We start from the raw sequence: 18297 nt of genomic DNA on the forward strand, positions 1-18297 counted from the left end.
GTAACAATGACAAGAGTATCCCATGTCAAGAACACACACCCAGTGACCGAAAACCCTTTCAACTTGTAGTCCACCCTGGGAACTTTTCATATTGGCTTCAGTGGGATTAGTATCAAATCCTCACGCTGTCACCAGAGGCCGGGAAAAAAACGAATAGCCCAGCGTGAGCTGTGCCAGTGCTGCCCAGCAGAGCGCTGCCAGCAGAAACGGCAGCAGCACGGGTTTGCCTGTCCACGCTGCATCACAACAGATCATTGCACTTCTGCCTAGTCGCCTGTGCTCCGGACAAAGGCATCTGGATGTTCAGGTGCTTTGCCCAGGAAGGTTGGCATTAACATCCTCTTACAACACACTGATGCAGAGTATATGAAGGCAGCTTCAAGGCAGAAGAAACAGAGAGTGTCACAAATAAGCCTTATGGAGGCACATTCCCCCAGACTTCTCAGGCTGTAGGTCTGTTCCTCCCCTGACCACCTATCCTCCTCATTGTATTTATTGCAATGATTGTATTTATTGACTGAGCTGGATTTATTACACTCACTTCCCCCTTTATCCCACGGCCACTTTGCAATGCAATTTTATCAACGGCAGGTGTGGGAGTGCCCAGCTTTATCTACCTTATTAAGCACCTGAACTTTGCGCAGGAGTCCAGGACGCACGAAGCACCATGTCTGCCCTGATACAGCTGCCCAACAATTTCACCCTCTCTCCTGGGTGCGCCCTCCCAGACCGCAGGGCTGAGGCAGGGCCCCCCCAAGGCCCACCCTGCCAGGGCAGCTCCCGGACTGGGCCTACAGCCTGCAGCCAGCCTGTGCCTGCCCTCGCCCAGCCAGCAAACCCACACTGCTCCGTGCTACATGCAGTTTCTTCCCCCTCCAAAAAAAGTGCTGTCAGCTCTCTCTCACAGTGTACCAGCTTGACAGCGATTGCATTTGCTTGATTTTAACACTACAAATTTCCACAGAGCTGTTCTTCTCCTCTACTTCTGATCTAGTAACAGAAGCATAAACCTCAGGCATATTCAGGCTTTTGAAGTAAGCTGGCAGTCTTTTTCATATACAGCTCAGTAGAAAACAAGTAGTTATTGGCAGCTGTCAGGAACCTGAATAAAGCTTTGTTAAGGGCCCCTCTGTCTCTATTTTTGGTTTGGGTGGGGCATGGAAAAAACAATATTTACCATCTCAGTAGCTGTGCCCTTTGTGTATTTGTTCTCATATTCTCTTTCCCCACGTGAATTTAGCAGATGTTGCACGGCTTGATATCAGCCCTGCATTTCTGTTGTCAGAGTATGTGTACGTCTCCACTGAACATTAGCACTGAATAGGCAACGTCTGTGAAGCAAAGATACAGATGAAACTGCCAGGCACCATTTCAGAGGCAAACATGGATAAAGACCAAAAATACCACAAGATTTCATTTGCAATGTAAATGAAATAAAAGCTACAGTCCTCAGTCCTCCAGGGGGCTGAGAAGCTACAGACATGTGCAATGTCCAATTTCTGTCCTTAACATCTCTTTTTAAATTAAAATCACTTGTGAATACTTTCCATTGCTTTGGATGAATGCACAGAGATCGCTAAAAGGCTAGTCTACATTTACCAATATGCATTAAAAACTAATGCTCAGTGCAATTATCCAAGTGCAATTATCCAATTAATTACCTTCTATAAAAACATTTCCATTCACTTTATGTTTATGTAGAGTACAAACATACAGATTCGCTAATGCACAGATGATCAAAAAACCCCAAAGACAGTTTAAGAAAACAGAGCAAAGCCAAGGACAAGGAGCTCGATGCCAAGGGAAGGCCAGCCTGCTGCTTCCATGGCCAATGCCAGCACCAAGTATTCAAACTACAGCATCAGCTTTGTTTCATTTCTCTGCCATCCTTCCAAGATAAAACTTCACAGCGATACCACTGAAATCAATGCAGCTGGACTTTCCTCCTGGAAAGTGTGAGAATGCACCTATTTAGCTCAGAGCACATATCCTTACCCACAGTTTGCACATGGGGGGAAGGCCAGGTTTGAGAAGAAAGGGCTAAACCAGCTGGGAGGCTCTGTGCAGGACACAGAATTTCAATCCAAGTCTCCCAAATGCTCCAAGAGCCAAATCTGCCTCTAGAGCCTAACACCCTTTAAAAATGCAACCCACTGTCAGTAACTTTCTTGTCATGGAGCAATATGTCAGACTGGCCAATAAATCAAGTTCTAAAGCACAGGCAACATGTATTTGCTTTATGACAGAGCTACCCGAGACACACCGTTTATAGCCATGGCATAAACTCTTTGGAACAAGGAGTTCTGCTGGAAATGTCAGCTTGTTGTCAGCATACAGCATCATGAGCTGCTCCACTGCTGAAACACAGCTTCACAATTCAGACTTAATTTTGTAATTTTCATTGATAATTTTGGTGAATACAGCCCATTCTTTTGTATGGGATTAAAAGAAAAAGGAAATGGGGAAAAAAAAAAAAGAATTACTGAAATGGCTTGATGCCAGACAACACTAAGTCTTTTAAGGCAATAAATACTTTTCTATAGCTTTCAAGTATTGTTCTACTGAGAGACTGGAAAAGGTTGCAAATAAAATCAAGATAAGCAATTCAATGATACAACAGAAATGCAGCTGTATTTCACTGCTATCTCACCATTACCATATCTTAGCCACGTTCAGACCTTTTTAATGCAGTGGTCAATACTTCGGATCTGCCTTGTGCTGAGAAATAATGACTGTAATTATAACATAAAAACTCTTTTCTCTTGTTCACAAACTTGTGTTTAATCATTCCCTTAGCCACCCATCATCACACAATGTCTGTGAAGGAAATTGGTTTAAAATAACCAAATGGAAAAGTTCAAAGGCACTCTAAACAGCTCTAGATTAAATTATCTCTATGCTTTACACATTAATCTAGGTGCTGTATTTAAAAGAAAAGAAAAACCATTTGAGTCAAAAAGAACTCATGCAAGACAAAAAGTCACATCACATATAAGGTTCTTTATTAAGGTATTGTATCCGAGCCTTTTCTTCAAGATTTTTGAGTGCGAGTTTCAGTGTTTCCTGTATTTTTATCTTTTAAAAGCTTTGTTATCCATTTTTACTTTGAAGATATGGCCCAAATAATCTTCTGCCTCTCTACTCTCTGCTGACCGTTCTTTATGTGAAAGGTCCAGGAACAATGAGGTAAAAAAACGCATCATAGTATGCTTCCCACCCTTGTTACATAGAAATAACTGTGTAGGGGGAGCATCTTGAGCAATGAAGCACCCCAAAAAGGCCCAAAAAGACAAAAAGACACCTCCCCACACCAAAAAAAGAAAAAAAAAAAGGGTGGAGGAAAAAGAAATGCACCAGTTGTATTAATGTCTTTCAGGTTATGTCTGATCTGAGCTGCTGATACAGATAGCACCTGCTAAAAAAAAAATATTTATATGGCTTGTACTGTTTTAGGAGGATTTGTATTTTTAGTGTACGTATTTGATCCTTCTCAAACACCCCCATAGCTGAGTGGGTCTAAGCAGTTCTGCTTACAGGCTACAAGGTCATCTCAGAAATAACTTTCTAATCCAGGCACACCAGAGTCTTATCATTCACTGAAATACCACATTCTGAACATTTGGTGCACCTACATGCTAGGCCTTCATCGAGCTGCCAACCACCAATAGCTGTCATAACTAACAATATTACTATTTTGCTCAGAAAATAAACTAACTCTGCTCCCATAATATGTCAAATTATTCTGCTGAGGAAAGGAACTTCTTCAGGTCTCCCAACACAGGCCGTATTACTTATCTGGATTTCATGTTGTGATCCAATTAAAAAGCAACAAGGATAAGAAACCATTATCAAATTGATAAAATTTATTTTACTACTGAGTAAGGAAGGTTGAGTTTGAGGTTTGCTTGCTTGTTTTTTTTAAGATGGGAAAAGTAAAATTTTTTCTTTCAAACCCACTGACTCATCTGCACCAAGTCCATTGTTCTCCAGGCTTTACATTAACTTCTTCTATACCATTCTTCTGCATATGTCTTAGCCCAAAAACTGTGCCCTATGCACAGCATTTTGATTGTCAGACCTGCTAGTAGCCATGAATTTGGGCAGGAGGCTGAGTTGTTAATTCACGGTGTTCTCTTTCAGTCTTCCCAGGAAAATATACGTTTTAGCTGAACAATGAATTTATAGCATGTATTTTGTGGGTTATACCTACTCTTCTGTGTAGGATTCACTTTGGGCTAGCATTAAAAACAAGAAAGTAACTCTTGAAAACTCAAGCTGTTTATAAACAGGTTTCAGTATTGTTTCTGTTTACATCCCAATTTGATGACTCAGTTATAACTTGAAACCTTTCCAAGTGATGTTTCAGCCTGCTAGCCACAAAAAAATACATTTTTTTCAGGTATCAACCTAAATTTCCTTTGAAGCAATGGAAGCAACATTTTTTCCTCTGTGAGTTCTGTTTGCCGATAGTGAATAAGTTTCACATTTTCCCCACAAACCTGTTGAGTTGCCTTAACTATTAAGCTGCCAAAGATATTAAATTGCCTTTGTCACACCATTCTACAGTCCGTAAACCATTGATTCTTTTAACCTTACGAAATTATTTTCCATTCTCTGTATCATTCCAGCTTGATGCAAAAAGACAAATCTGCCAAAAATTGTTTCTTAAGGCCAGTATCTGAGATGAGCCCCAAAAGCATGGCTGATTGGAAATCTGTGGTTTGCACTGCTGCAACAGGTGCTTTAAATGAGTATTTGTTAGGATAAAGTAAACCAGACTGAATTTCTCTAAAGTACGTTTAGGGCAGATAATCCAGTAGTGGTATGCTCTCCATGCTACAGGGTTTTTATTGTTCAGCATCATGCCGTGAAGGAGCCTAGATTTGTACGTTCTACTCTGTACATGAAATTAAGTTAATCATAGACTAGAGATTTCTTTGTTCAATAAAATAGATTTTTTCTGGCCTGTTCAATTCTACTTTAACCCACATACCTACAGCCTGCAATATTCTTCTGCCCACAGAGCTCATGTGCAGAGCAGTACAGCACCAACACAGTAGAACAGCTCACCTATATACTGGCACAAATTCCCTAACCCAAGGCCTGAGTCCATAAAGAGTCACCTGTTTTCTAGGTCTGGCCTTCTGTTTCCCAGTCTATGCAAGTCTCTATTGTTACCCTGGAGGTTTTGTACTTTATTCAGGTTGTTTTGGTTTTCCTCATCTCCATGGCATCCCTGGTAAGAAGCACAACATCCAAACATATCATTAAAAAGCCTTTTGTGCTCCAGGAGATATACAGGGTTTCTTGAATAAGACTGCTGGAAACTTTGCAAAAGAAACCAGGTGAGTAAATATGCTACCGCCCAGAAAAAGCCCTGTTCCCTCTCCCAAGCCAATTGAAAGGTTAACTCTGTCAAGCCCTGCAAATTCAGGAGCCCTTCATCCTCAAAATTTCCTCATCACACAGCTCTCACAGGTCATTTGATAGAAGGAAAATTAAACTTAAATTGGCAAAGACCCTGTTCATTTATGCCAAGAAAATCCCACACAATTTGGAATTAATCAATAGCACAGAAATTCTCACCCACCTACCACATGGAGCCCGGTCTCTAAAATCTGCAGTGTCTCTCTGGGTGGTATTTGAAACAAGCCTGTTTGCAGAACCAGTTTCATCCTCCACCCATGCTGCCTTCCCACACAGAGAGATCTTTTGCTACTTTCCTCCAATGGAAAAAAATAACACACCTTTGTGGAAAATGAAGACTAGAGCATCATAAAGTCTGGAAAAGCCTGATATGGGGAAAAACTTCTCCCCACTGAGACAATACACTTTTCTCCCACTAAGAAACACTCTGTTTCTAGGCCAGCAAAAAGTAATACAAGCAAGACTTAGTACTTGTGTCAATGAGCCCTTTTGAAAGGCCTGGTAACAAAGGTATGCCTGAAACAGAGCCTGGGCTTCACCTTTTTTTCTCTAGACATTTCTTTTGCATTCCAGGAGGCCTGAACATCTCTGTATGAAAGCAAAGATTGCAGTTGATTGCTACACAGCTTTCCACAAATGGCCTTTTTAAAGTATTCAGGTGAAATGCCTGGAAGACTCTGAGGTGTTTGTTACTCACAGCGTGTAGTTACCTATCTCCCATTATGCTTCAGGACTTTTGCCCCCCGCCTTCCCGCAGGATTTCCTCATATAAAGAGGTTAAAGGTGCTTTGCCTCTGAGTTACCTTCAGTTTTTTGCAGTATTTCCTTGTTTGTGTTACAGCAGCATCTACAGGCACCAGAAATGATAAGGGCCCCATTGCTCTGGCTGTCATCGAGACACCTAGTAAGACATATCTTATTTAAACACTTAGAGATTAACTAGACCATTCCAGACTAGATCCAGATTTCTGGCACCTGCTTACTTTAAGGAGAATAAGGAAGCATAACCCAATCCCCACCTTGTTTATTAGTAAGGAAGGACTGTACCATCCTTGGGGAATAAATGCTCTGGGTTTTAATCCCTTTGGATTTAGGAGGTACTTAACCACAGGCACCTGAAATTCCAAGTGATGGGTGACACCAGGAAGTTATTACACAATACATGCTGCTGTCATGCCCAGTAACAGGACTTCAGGCAGCTACACAGTAGCTGTAATAGTCACTAATATCCCATAGAGCCAGGCAGGGCCTTTGTGAACTGTTCTGCTGTGATGTGGCACTTCACCACTGCTGGAGCTGAGTTGGAGCTGTGTCCCAATGATGACTACTGCAGTCACCCCGCTCCTGGGGCAATGGAGAGCACAGGCAGTGCCAGCAGTGAAGCCACAAACAGACTGCTGGGTGTCAGTCAGGCCTCTTCATCACAAAGCTGTCCTCCCCAGTCATTGCTCTACCCAAACCACACAGCTAATTGTCCTAATATTAATGTTTGCCACCTGTTTCCTTCTTCTTAAGCTTTGCCAATGGAGACATCCTTTCCCTAAGCTCGAGTTCCTAAGGTTCCAGACTTTTCATGTCTGTATAACTTTCTCCTACCCAAAAAAAAGTAATAAATGAAAAAAAGCAAACAAAACAAAACACACAAAACCAAAACCCCAGAAAACAACGCACAGGGGAGCCTTCAAAATAGCTTGAGCTAGCCAAGCTTTGTTTCTTTTGTACAACACTATGCACAATGTATTCCTCTCCAGAGGCAACAACAGTGCAGAGTTTCCTCTCTCCTGTCCCCACACAGGCTGCAGCAGGGCTGGCACTTTAAGCCGCCGCCACAACAGTGCAGGCATTGCAAATCAAACAGCAGGCTTGTTTTGCAAACTCCCTTCTTGGTTTCTGACTATAAAATACCACCTGAATAAGGACACTCCATTGTTAGAGAAGGAAAGGAGGAAATAAGCAGAGAGCTGCCTCTGCACCCTCTCACCTCTGGGGAAAACCTCTCCCCCCACTGCTGGGCCCACCCAATGTCGTGCTCAGAACCAAAGCCCAAGGGGACATTTTCAAGACACTCTCAAGTCCGGCTGTCTCAGGAAAATGCAATGGTTTCAGAGAGCGTCTCTGGTTCACAGGCTCTCCCTTTATGGGCTCAGATTAAGCTCTAGCCACAGCAGATTGGTTGGTTGTTTGGTGGTGGTGGTTTTTTGTTCATTTGTTTTCAGGACTTTTGTTCATTGTGAATCTTCAAATTCACTTTTTTTCTTTTGAATAAATATAGCACATAATAAGGAATAGGTGAGAAAAGGGCCATCTTTTGGCAGCAGTTCAGCATCACAGAAATTTAGTTGTGACAGGAAACTACACTGCAAGTCACTCATATGTCACATTAGCTAGAAGGAAGTTTCACCACAGAGAAAAATAATAAGCTTGATACCTTCAAAGCATTTCAAGAGGTAGTACACCAACATAGCACAATGTGAAAAAGCCTTCTTTTCTGTAAAGGACAAAAATATCTTATTCCTTCAGAACTCTCCTTACCTCATCACATTGAGCCATGTACACTGAAACTTGATCAGATAGCAGAAGGGTTAGGAAAGCACTGACAACATTTTCATGCAGATTTACCAGTCCACCCTAGCTGAAATGAATTCTGGCGTCTTTTTGACAAGAACAAGGCAGGATTTGATGGAATCTAGCAGCTATCTGGGTCTCCATCAGCAACTCAACCACTTTCCTGTCACTTCACCATCTCATCTTACCAGCACTGTGATCCAAACTGGCAAAGCAGCTCAGTTCTTTGGAAATCAAACTGGCAGCCTGACAAGGAGCACAGAAATTAGGGCCTGATGTTTTTTCCAGGGCTACAAGAACCTCAAAGCTCTCTCAAATAGGGAAACACCACCACAGACATCATCCTATAAAGCCAAGGGGGAAATGGTCTTTACACAGAGAATTAAAAAAGAACAAAGTATGTTTTCTCAACCAGAACAAAGCTAGATTTTTGGTGACTTCTGTAAAACAGACTTACTATTCCCCACTCATCCTTATTACCACACACCATTTGAAAAAATACATACAACAAACGTTAATGTCTCTAGATGTTGAAATGTTGGGAAGTTCATACAGTTGATCACCACAACAAAAGACGTAGAACACCGCAGTGCAAGGGACAGCACAGACCCTTATGGGCTCCCGTGTCCCCAGTCCACACACACATCCCTACCACTGGGACCTGAGAAACAACTTAAACAGCTGAGGGGAAAAAAGTCCTTATTGGGGACAAGACTCATTTTTAGTTCCCATGGGTCATTGTAAAAGAAAAGCATTATGTCAGTGTTGGCTTTGGGATGTGTAATGTAGGTCCAGTATTTTCATTTTAACTAACTTTAACATTAAAAAACTATTTTTTGTCAAAGCTGGGGAACTATCCATTTTAAGAGTCAAACCGCATGACTGAAGGACTGATACCAGTCATATCTCATAACATTGCAGAAAAATGAAGATTTAACCATCCTCAGCAGCTCCAAAATGTAAGCTCATTCAAGATGTGATACTCAGCATTTGTTAGTGTAAAAACAAAAGGAACACCAATTAACAATAACTTTTGCATTGTCTGCTTAAAATCCCAGGAATACATACAAATCGTGCCAGTTAGTTAAGTTAAACCTATAACAGAAAAATAAATACCTGAATTTAAGACCTTATTTACAGATGAAGTGAGAACAGACACCTAACAGTGAGGATGTCTCTCACCATTTAAACCTACCCCTTTGGTTTCAATCCTGCATATGCAGACCACAAGTCAATATCAAGAGCTGGCACCCCCCGAGGAAGGCAAACCCCCTGCAGGGCTCTTTCGGCACAGGAAATGTGAGAATTAAATGCCACAGTGGCACTGCTTCAGCTGCAAAATCATTGCTCAGAGCAGCTCATGGAAAGCCCGATGTGTACTACACACACAGCTCTAAAAGAAGTGTGGTATTGCACTGGCGTGGTTAAACTGAAGCAATTTCGTCCATTAGAATGATGGACTGAGTCAAAATTGGTTCATCTTGATTAGTTTACTCTTGCTCCACAACTGCTGTTTCTGTGGGCAAACAGTGCTTCAGTCTTAAGTAGATGCTTGGACTGATGGTCTCACAGGATTAGCGATTTTAAATTAAGGAATAAGTTGCAAGAAAAAGTAATTTCATGCTTTGAAAAGAACTTTTATTTATTTCAAAGGCTTGGAACCTAGAACAATCACTCCATAATCTTAACCAAATGTTGATGTCGTCAATGCATTTTAAAGCAGCTTTTAATTAAGTTAAATAAAGAAAACAGATGCTGCTGAAAAAAATGCCCAATAATAATTTCTATTTCTAGATAAAACTGCTTTAAACACGCAACCATTTCTGCTGTGAGATGTGATGCACAAATCTGAGTTTATAGGTGTTTAGTGAGAGTTTTGTGCCATGTGACTGTGAACAGTCAGCATAAAGATAATGGTATAAACATAGTAGAGTGGGCCTATAACATGTACATCTTCTAATTAAAAAAAGTATATAAATCATGTAAGTCATACCCAGTAGCATTCGCTCTGGGCTACAACAGCATTTACTTTCCTTCTAAAAAGCTGCATCTGCCCAAATCAAAAAAAGTTTTCTTATCTCAGATGAACATACACTCAAGACAATCATTCAGGGAATATTTTCTATATTTAAACTCTGGCAGTTAATGGTGCTGTAACCCAAGTCCCATCCAGGCCCTAATATGATTTTAAGAAAGTTAAATTGTATCAGTGTGGAGATCTGTAGCAGAGAAAAGAAATAAAAATTAGGTCAGTCTAATTGAATTGCAGTAGCTTATCTGAAAAACGTGTTTGCTGCCCACTTTGAAAGGGCGTTAGAGACCACATTAGGGAAAGGTTTTCATTTTCAAAATCATCTTCTTTGTTACTGCCTGCTTTGCTCAGAGAACTCACTGCTGATACATCCTCCTGAGCTTTTTTTTTGGCTGGAGGATGAAAATATTGCTAGTAGTAAAGCCAGAACTTTCAAATGGACCAGGAGAAGCTAGATTCAGCAGGATTTCATGTGCCTTTTAGGTCTTTACATGCACATTAAGGTTTATCAAAAATGCCTACGTTTGTCAGCCAGAGGAGCTACTGTAAGGCAGCCCAGTCTTGGTCTGTTTTGTGCAAAAAGGGTAAAGCTGTTGACTACTTTGGCAGTGGGGCTTTCTGGCCTTTGGGGACAGCTTTACCCCTCCTTCACACAAGCTGAGCAACTTCAGGAAAAGCACTAAGCCTCATATTAATTCTTCACCTCGTTGACAGCAGCTCCAGCCTCAGCTCTTCAGAGCGAGGTGCCACAGGAGTGACGCAGAGGCCAAGGAGCTGCCAGCTGAGCTCCCTCGGGCAGGCCCAGCCCCAGGGTGTTCGTGCTGTGGATGCAAGTTCTTAACAACAAATTGCAAAACAAATATATGTGTCATTTTGAGCATATATTGGTTACATTGATTACTGATGTAAGGTGAGCTACATAAATGCACACCAGCTATAAACAAAGGTCCATTTGTTCCACAAAATATCAATACTTCCTAAGCAAGGGGAAAACCTGGCTCCACCCTCTTAATAAGAACTCATATTCAAAAGGAGGATCTACCCTACCAAAAACAGAAGAAGCAGCAGCCACTGTGACTGACTTATCTAACTAGAGGAAAACACACTATTAAAAACTACGTTTGGTTGTGTAGGCCTTTCTACACACTAACCACAGCAAGCAGGAACATATATATCTATATATATATGTATATATATATATATATATATATATATAACATATGTGCACATAAGGGGAAAATATCCTCTCAAGCCTGTGTTTGCTAGCACTGAACATTCAAAACCTCATCTGAAGCACCTCTGTTCCACATCAGTTCATTCTATAATTGTGTCAGTATAATATTCACACAACTACAAACTATAATGAACAAGTTCCACTCTGAAGTTGGGGCCCTGAAGGCTGAATATGTTGTCCAAATATAAGTGAATGCTAAGCACATGGGGATTCTTTCAACCACAAATCTACGTAATGACAATTTCAGATGTTGTAATAGAAGAGTCATGGTTAACTCAAAGTTCCCCAGTTTTCATAGTCTTCAGCAAAATAAATTTCTTACCTCTATTAGCACAATCTTTACTATAAGCCTTTTATATAAAGTTAGTTTTTGACTGAACTGCTAGTCTTATGACTGGCAGGATTATAGACATAATGTGTTTCCTCAAGGGATTTTGCTACTTAGGGAATCAGTCTGCAATCTTCTCACTGTCTAAATTATAGCCCGTGACTTAATGTCATCCATTTCCACATCCTCAAAAACATGAACAGAGGGAAATCCCGTTTCTACAGGAGGCTTCTCATGGCTCTTGGCCAATAGAAGAGCTTATGAGCTTATGACAGTGCATTACACTCTTCGGAAACCTGTATAATTTTTGTAGCTAAATTAGAAGTGTCTTTGTCAGCACTGCCTGAAAATAGTCAGAGGCTGGGAGATGACTGGGTGTCAGGGAACACCACTTACAGAGCCAGGTCCTAAGCAAGATAGCTGGGGATGATGTTTTACTCTTTTGGTCATTCCTATGTAAGACCTCAGAGCATGCAACGCGGCCTTTACAGGAAGTTGTGCTGATGAAATAGGGCTGGTGAAGATTTTTTTGTACATTATAAAATGGTGCCAGGTATAGCTTTAAAAATAATTTAAGAAATTATTGAAGTCTTTTTATTAAAGCTGTTATATATAGATGAGAAAGCTAAAATATTTATTCACCAGTTAAATGAAAAAAATGTTCTCTTATAACAAACACAAACATCTCATGCCCCAGTTGCCCAGTGTCTGGCATTCCTTACGAATATTTCCAAGAATTACTGATGTCAGTTCCTGACCAGTACAGTTATGTGTGTTTAAATACTTAAACTTAGAAAAGAAGAAGAGGTTTTTTGACTGAAATTTGTTATGTATGTTCGTGTTTTGGCACAAGTGTTTAAAAATCAAGAACTGTGGATCTTGTCAGGATGTGAGCATGACAGGGAAAGGCAGAGAGTTATGAGGATTTTGCCTGATTAAAATGTGCGGTGCCTTGCGCTCAACACTCATGCTGAACCTTAATTTCCAGATAAATATTCATAAAGGCACTCACCACAGGTCTGGTAATCTTGTTCTCAGATTTAGAGGAGTCCCCAGATAGAGAGAGTTTGGGGGCAGGACCTAAGCAACAAGCAAACGACAACAACAAAAACCCACACACTAGAGTTGACATTGTCAGTACAACAACACAGGGCTCAAGCAATCATAGGAGAGTGGATGTCATTCTGCACCCAAAGTTTCCAGGATGGTCTCACACCTGTAGGCAACACCAGGAATATAAGGCAATGTGCAACCATTTTTTTTACTATTTTCAAACTTATTTTTCAGTATTTGAATAGAGCACCACTGTTTTCCAATTTTCTTTACTTAAAGATAACCTCCACATCTCTGAGACATCCATGCTAACGAAAAAGACCCATTCATATAGAAGAGCTCAAATAATGCTCTGAATAACTCATCTAAAAGCAGCAGCGTTTCTCAGTATACATTTTTCAAAGTCCTCCAGCTGTCTAGACAGCAAAATCCAAACTGCACTGTAGACTTAAGGGGAAGTGCAACCATTTTGTTATATACTATAAATACTAGGGAACATTCAATCAGATCAAAAAAGCGATGTGTTCAGAATGGAACAAACAAAATTCTTCCTCCAGCATTAACTATCTGGACAATTGCTATCTGTAAATTTGTTACCAAGGGAAATAGTGTCATGAGGTCTCCATAGAAAACAACAAAAACTATCCAGCATCACAACACTGAACATGACAAAATCAAATATAAGTTTTAAAAAGTTAAAAATTTTAGGAGAATATAACTCTTCAAACTTGGAGACTTAAGCCATGTTTGATGTGATGTAAAAGTTCCATCACCCCAGCTCTCCAAGGGGTGTTTGTGCAAGTTCTCCTGAGGTATCTGATGCTGACTACAGCACTGAACTGGGGCTGATCCAGCCTCACAGTTTCTGTGCCTCTTTACACATATCAAGTTAGAATAAAAAATACAAGAAAAAAAAATCAAACAATGCAGAGCTATTCCTGGTGACCCATTGCAGTGACAGCTTTAAAAAGAATATACTTTTTTTTTTTTTAAACAAAGTAGTAGGATAAATCTACTTCATTTTTTTTCCGCACTAAAGTTAAATTCCCAATCATGGAAAACAGACAAAAAGCACTCTTTTTGTTTTCCTCTAGAGTTTTCTGTAGTAGGCATCATTAATGCCTTTGTTGAGCAGAACTCAGGTAGAACCACAGAACCAGGAGAGGACCTACTGCTCCCTGAGGCTCTGATCTGGGTGTCCAAAGAACAAAGATTTGTTGCAGTGATTGGCCTGGCACCTGCCTGAGGCATCCAACTGTATCTAGCACAGTGATGCTGGAAAGCATTCAGGAGTTAATAGACAATAACATTCGTGTGTTTACAGCATCTGCAAAAGGTGTGCATAAGGTGATTTCTCTACTGTGTGTTTTCAGAGCAAGTCAAATGCATTAATTCAATTCATGCTCTTGTCCTGCTTCAAAAGGGAAAACGCAGCTGATATATGGACACTGACAGCTGCAGGAACCAGGAGGTGGTTTTGCTCATTCCCTGCCCTTAATTAATTATTAAGCATCTGGGCAGGTTGATTTATCAGATTCTGATCATACAAAAGGCTGCATGTCCTCATCTTACAAGGGAAGCAAAGGAAGCTGCTGCAGGCAGAGTATTCTCTGTCGGACTGTCCTGGTTTCTCAGTGCTGGCTTCGGAGTGTCTGCAGGAATCGGGTACCTGAACATCTCTGTGTCCTAGAAACTTGCGTAAAATGACCCATTCATATGACATTTCTTATCTAGTCATTATTTTGCTTGTCCTGACAACAATAAATTTAAAAGCAGTTCCTGAGGAACAATGTAATCTACAGCAACAAAAAAATACGCTTTTTAACAGACACAAGTAAATTGCCAGAAATACCACCTTCTAGAGGGAAGATAAATATCTCTGTATTGCCACAGCACATAGGGATATGTACAAATAGCAATATGCAGCAATACATCAGTATGTTCATTTCTTCTTCCAGGTTCTTTAAACAGGAGACAGATTGCGAGCATTTTGGCCTGAAATCTGGAGGTAAGCAATCCAAACACATTTAACAACCTGAGCTCAGAACAGGAAACTGTTAAGGAAATGGAAAATTTTGGATGATGAACTTTCACCTTAGGCTTCTGGGAGATTTTTACTTATAAAGAACTATATAAACATAGACAGAGTATATTGACACTGCGTCACCTGCCCAGTAGAGCCATATGCTGCTGTTGCAGACAACACCAATAAAGATCAAAGCTTCCCAAGCATTAATGAGCTAAACCTGGGTGTTAAATGCTTTTTACTACACTGCAGACCTATATTGACCTCTACAGAGTGGAACGTTGGGCCAGATGAACTCTGGAACTCCCTTTCAATCGACTATTTTATGATTCTGTACCACACTTCATAAAACATAAGTCAAATTTATTTTGTTGTGATTCATAGTCCAGACAGCAGAAAGCCTGCTAGGAACAAGGATACCACCATCTAAAACAGCCCATGATCAGTAGTTGCCAGGAAGAAATAGTAGCCAGCATGGTCTACAAAAGTGCTGGAATAAACAGAACATAAAAATATCTCTTTCTGCCAGTGACCCAAAGGGCTCTCACTAAAATACAAGTATGGCTAAGAACCTCTATCTAGACATAAATGGGCACATGATAATGGACTACAAGATCAACTAGGTAGGCAGCACTATCCTAAGCTGCCTTAGCTAATGGGAAGGTGGTAATTCTCCAGAAATCTCTTGTGTATATATATATATAGTATATATATTTGAATATACCACTTCTTCCCATCCAACACACCAGCAGTTATGACATTCTCATTTTATGGCAAAATGAGCAAAGCTTAACTCACACAGGTGGCAACTGGAAGTTCAGCCCAAGCACCCAGCAATTGGCAAGACCTCAGAACTCTTCCAAACAATTACTGCCTGTTTTCAGCTGTGGATCAAGATCTCTTCTTTTGTCAGCTTGTTTTTACCACTCAGGAAACAACCAGTGCCTTTTCAGTTACTGATCAGGCTCCCCACAAATCACAGAGACTGGTCATATCCCAAAGAATTGTTAAACAGTGTTCATTTAAGTGTTAACTGGTGTATGGCATCTCCATTCCTTGATTCCTTGCTTATGTTCTTCATTGTTAGTGACAAGTTTGATATTCACAAGGAATGTCATGGCCAAATTTAAGAGCTAGTGTACTGATAATTATATAGAACCTCTTTATAACCTTTTTGGATTCAAGAAAGATTGGTAGAAGAATGAACCTCAACATGATTATATTTCCAGGTGCTTTTTGTAAAAACAAACAAACAAACAACAAAAAAAAAAACCTACAAAGACTATTCATTTCTCTTTACCCTAAATTACCCTAATAAACCAAGGCAGCTATAATTACCTACATTTTTACTTCTCCTCATCCCTACAGAACCTAGAGGATAAACGTGCAGTTTTATAGTTGAAAGATTATTTCTTTACTCTAGACAATTTAGGATTTTCAAATTCAGCTTTGATTTCACAAAACTTCCCCCGTTTCATGATGTTGCAACAAAATCTGAATGGCTATGATTCCACTCCCAGCAAGGTCAATCACAGTTTTACCACCAAGATGCAATAGGCCTACATTTTAAACATTATCCCACATACAAAACACATCTCAGCTTGCCTTGCACAAAGAGCACATTAATATGACTATATGTAAACAATTTTAGTGAAACACATGGGCAGAAATACAAAGAACATATGGAAATCAGAGGTCTGTGCCACTGAAATTTCCACTGAGATGTGAAGAGTTGAACTGACCAAAAAGACCCAAAAAAAAAAAGCTCTTGGAGAACATAGTTTGTGGCAGAGAAAGTGTTTGAACAATCCTACAAAAGCACACATGGGGCAGGGCCAAGGCTGTTAGAGACAGAAAAGAAACTGTGAGGGGAATGCAAACCTATGGGCATAAATTAAAACTACTGTTGACAGCTGAATATTTTCTGAAGCTGTGAAGCACAGCATGGAGTCCTAGTTTATTTGACCAACAAAGGGAAACAAATAATATCTACAACCAACTGATCTTCAGATCAGCTTGGAAGACCAAGTTAAAAATTCTGTAAAGAGTTAAACCCTGTATTGTTTGAGCAATACATATGTTAGTTCTCTTTGATCCTTAGGGTGAGGGAGGCTCTTTGCTTATGAGAAGTTCTGGTCTGCTTCACCCAACATTACACACCAGGGAAACTGTGTATGGTGGTTGAAAACCTCAGGCTGGAAGCTCCTCATGGAGGGGGACAATGGGTGGAACAAAGCAACGAGTGTCCAGCCTGAGCAGAGGAGGTAGCACGCCCCGCACACTTCGAGCAGAGGACAAACACGGCTTTAGGAAACAAACCTAGGAAGGGATTCAACAGCAGTACTAGAATGTAAATACTTCTCAGTGTCCAAAAGGTTAATTTTGTCCAGCACAAAACACACGCAGGGTCCAAAGCATGCCCAGGGTCTGTGTCAATGCAGGCTTAGGGTACTGCATTTAGATTTTAACTAGATGACTTGGAGATAGCATGTTTTCCACCAACTAAATGAAATGCGAAATGCAAATAGGAGCTTCTGAGAGCCTAATGGTTTTGTTCAAATTCCAGGTTATTTTGGAATGTGAAAACTACTTCCTGCTTGGACCTCTGACAACCATGTAGATATTATAGACTTGCTTGAACATCTACACCAACATGGTAAGCCATATGCCAGAGATGGGTCTCAAGTCCCTGGTAGTTGTATTGTGCAATAAGTTGAAGTGACTGGGTGTCTAAGGCTTCATGTTTCCATCTCAAAAGAAGTAATATAAAAAGTATTAAAAAACATAAGCTAGCAGGATGTGGCAACATTTTTTATTTACAAACACTGTTTTACATACCAGACAAGTATTAAGTTTCTCAGAATATCTCAAAAGGGATGTTGATAAGCAAAGATGATGGAAACAAGAGTATTTAATTAAGCTGTCTGAGAGTAATTTGCAGAACTAACAGCCATCTTCCAAACCATCAGCAAGCAAAAGAGGAAAAATCTCCAAACTCAATGAAAAGGGGATATTTTTAATTCAAGTTTAAGTACAAATATAGAATGGTTTATGCCCAATCCTATCTGACACAGAGAAAAGGAGCTATTGGTTCCATTGAAAGCCAGCTTCTGCACACACTGTTCTGTTAAATATCCAGCATTTGAGACTGACTTCTCAGCATTCATTTTAAGATCATAGAAAAATAGTTTCACTGATTCACTGCTTTTCCTTAAAGAAAAAACTCAGCCTACTTTTGGGTCAAAAGTCAGTCACACATATCAGGCAGAAGTTCACACTAAAATCAGTTATCACTTGACGTGATATATAATGGGTAAGCTTACAACTTACCTATAACCATGACTCCCATCAACTTTCCTTTTTGGCATATTCATTTTAAATTTCCAGGGAATTATAGAAGTATATTTCCTAGAAGATTTAAAATAAACAAACAAAACCCAATTATAAAAGAAAACCCTATAGCTAACCTACTACTTCAAAAATTGTTAAGCAGACAAAAGCAATTCACAGGAGATGAGAATGCACTGTAAGGTTTAGCTAAGCAGGCTGTATCTTTCACCTTTGTTAAATAAAATCTGCATCCTTTTAACACGTGGCAGGAGGCCATGGATTTTATTTTTCATTTTACTTTC

At 40.1% G+C, this 18297-nt stretch overlaps 1 protein-coding gene across 2 annotated transcripts in view; it reads left to right on the forward strand.

The window, feature by feature from the left end:
- The window catches only part of C4H4orf19 (chromosome 4 C4orf19 homolog), a 43135-nt gene that overhangs the window by 3815 nt on the left and 21023 nt on the right, over positions 1-18297 (forward strand). Inside the window, exons 1-3 of one of the 2 annotated variants that reach the window (XM_065060704.1) lie at positions 5266-5345; positions 14598-14647; positions 17232-17321. The gene's annotated coding sequence lies outside the window, so the exon portion shown is untranslated. Of the gene's footprint in view, positions 1-5265; positions 5346-14597; positions 14648-17231; positions 17322-18297 lie in introns of those variants that run through there. The other variant, XM_005501273.3, reaches the window with a different exon arrangement.

This window comes from Columba livia, chromosome 4 (assembly GCF_036013475.1).
Source record: "Columba livia isolate bColLiv1 breed racing homer chromosome 4, bColLiv1.pat.W.v2, whole genome shotgun sequence".
Lineage (NCBI taxonomy): Eukaryota > Metazoa > Chordata > Aves > Columbiformes > Columbidae > Columba > Columba livia.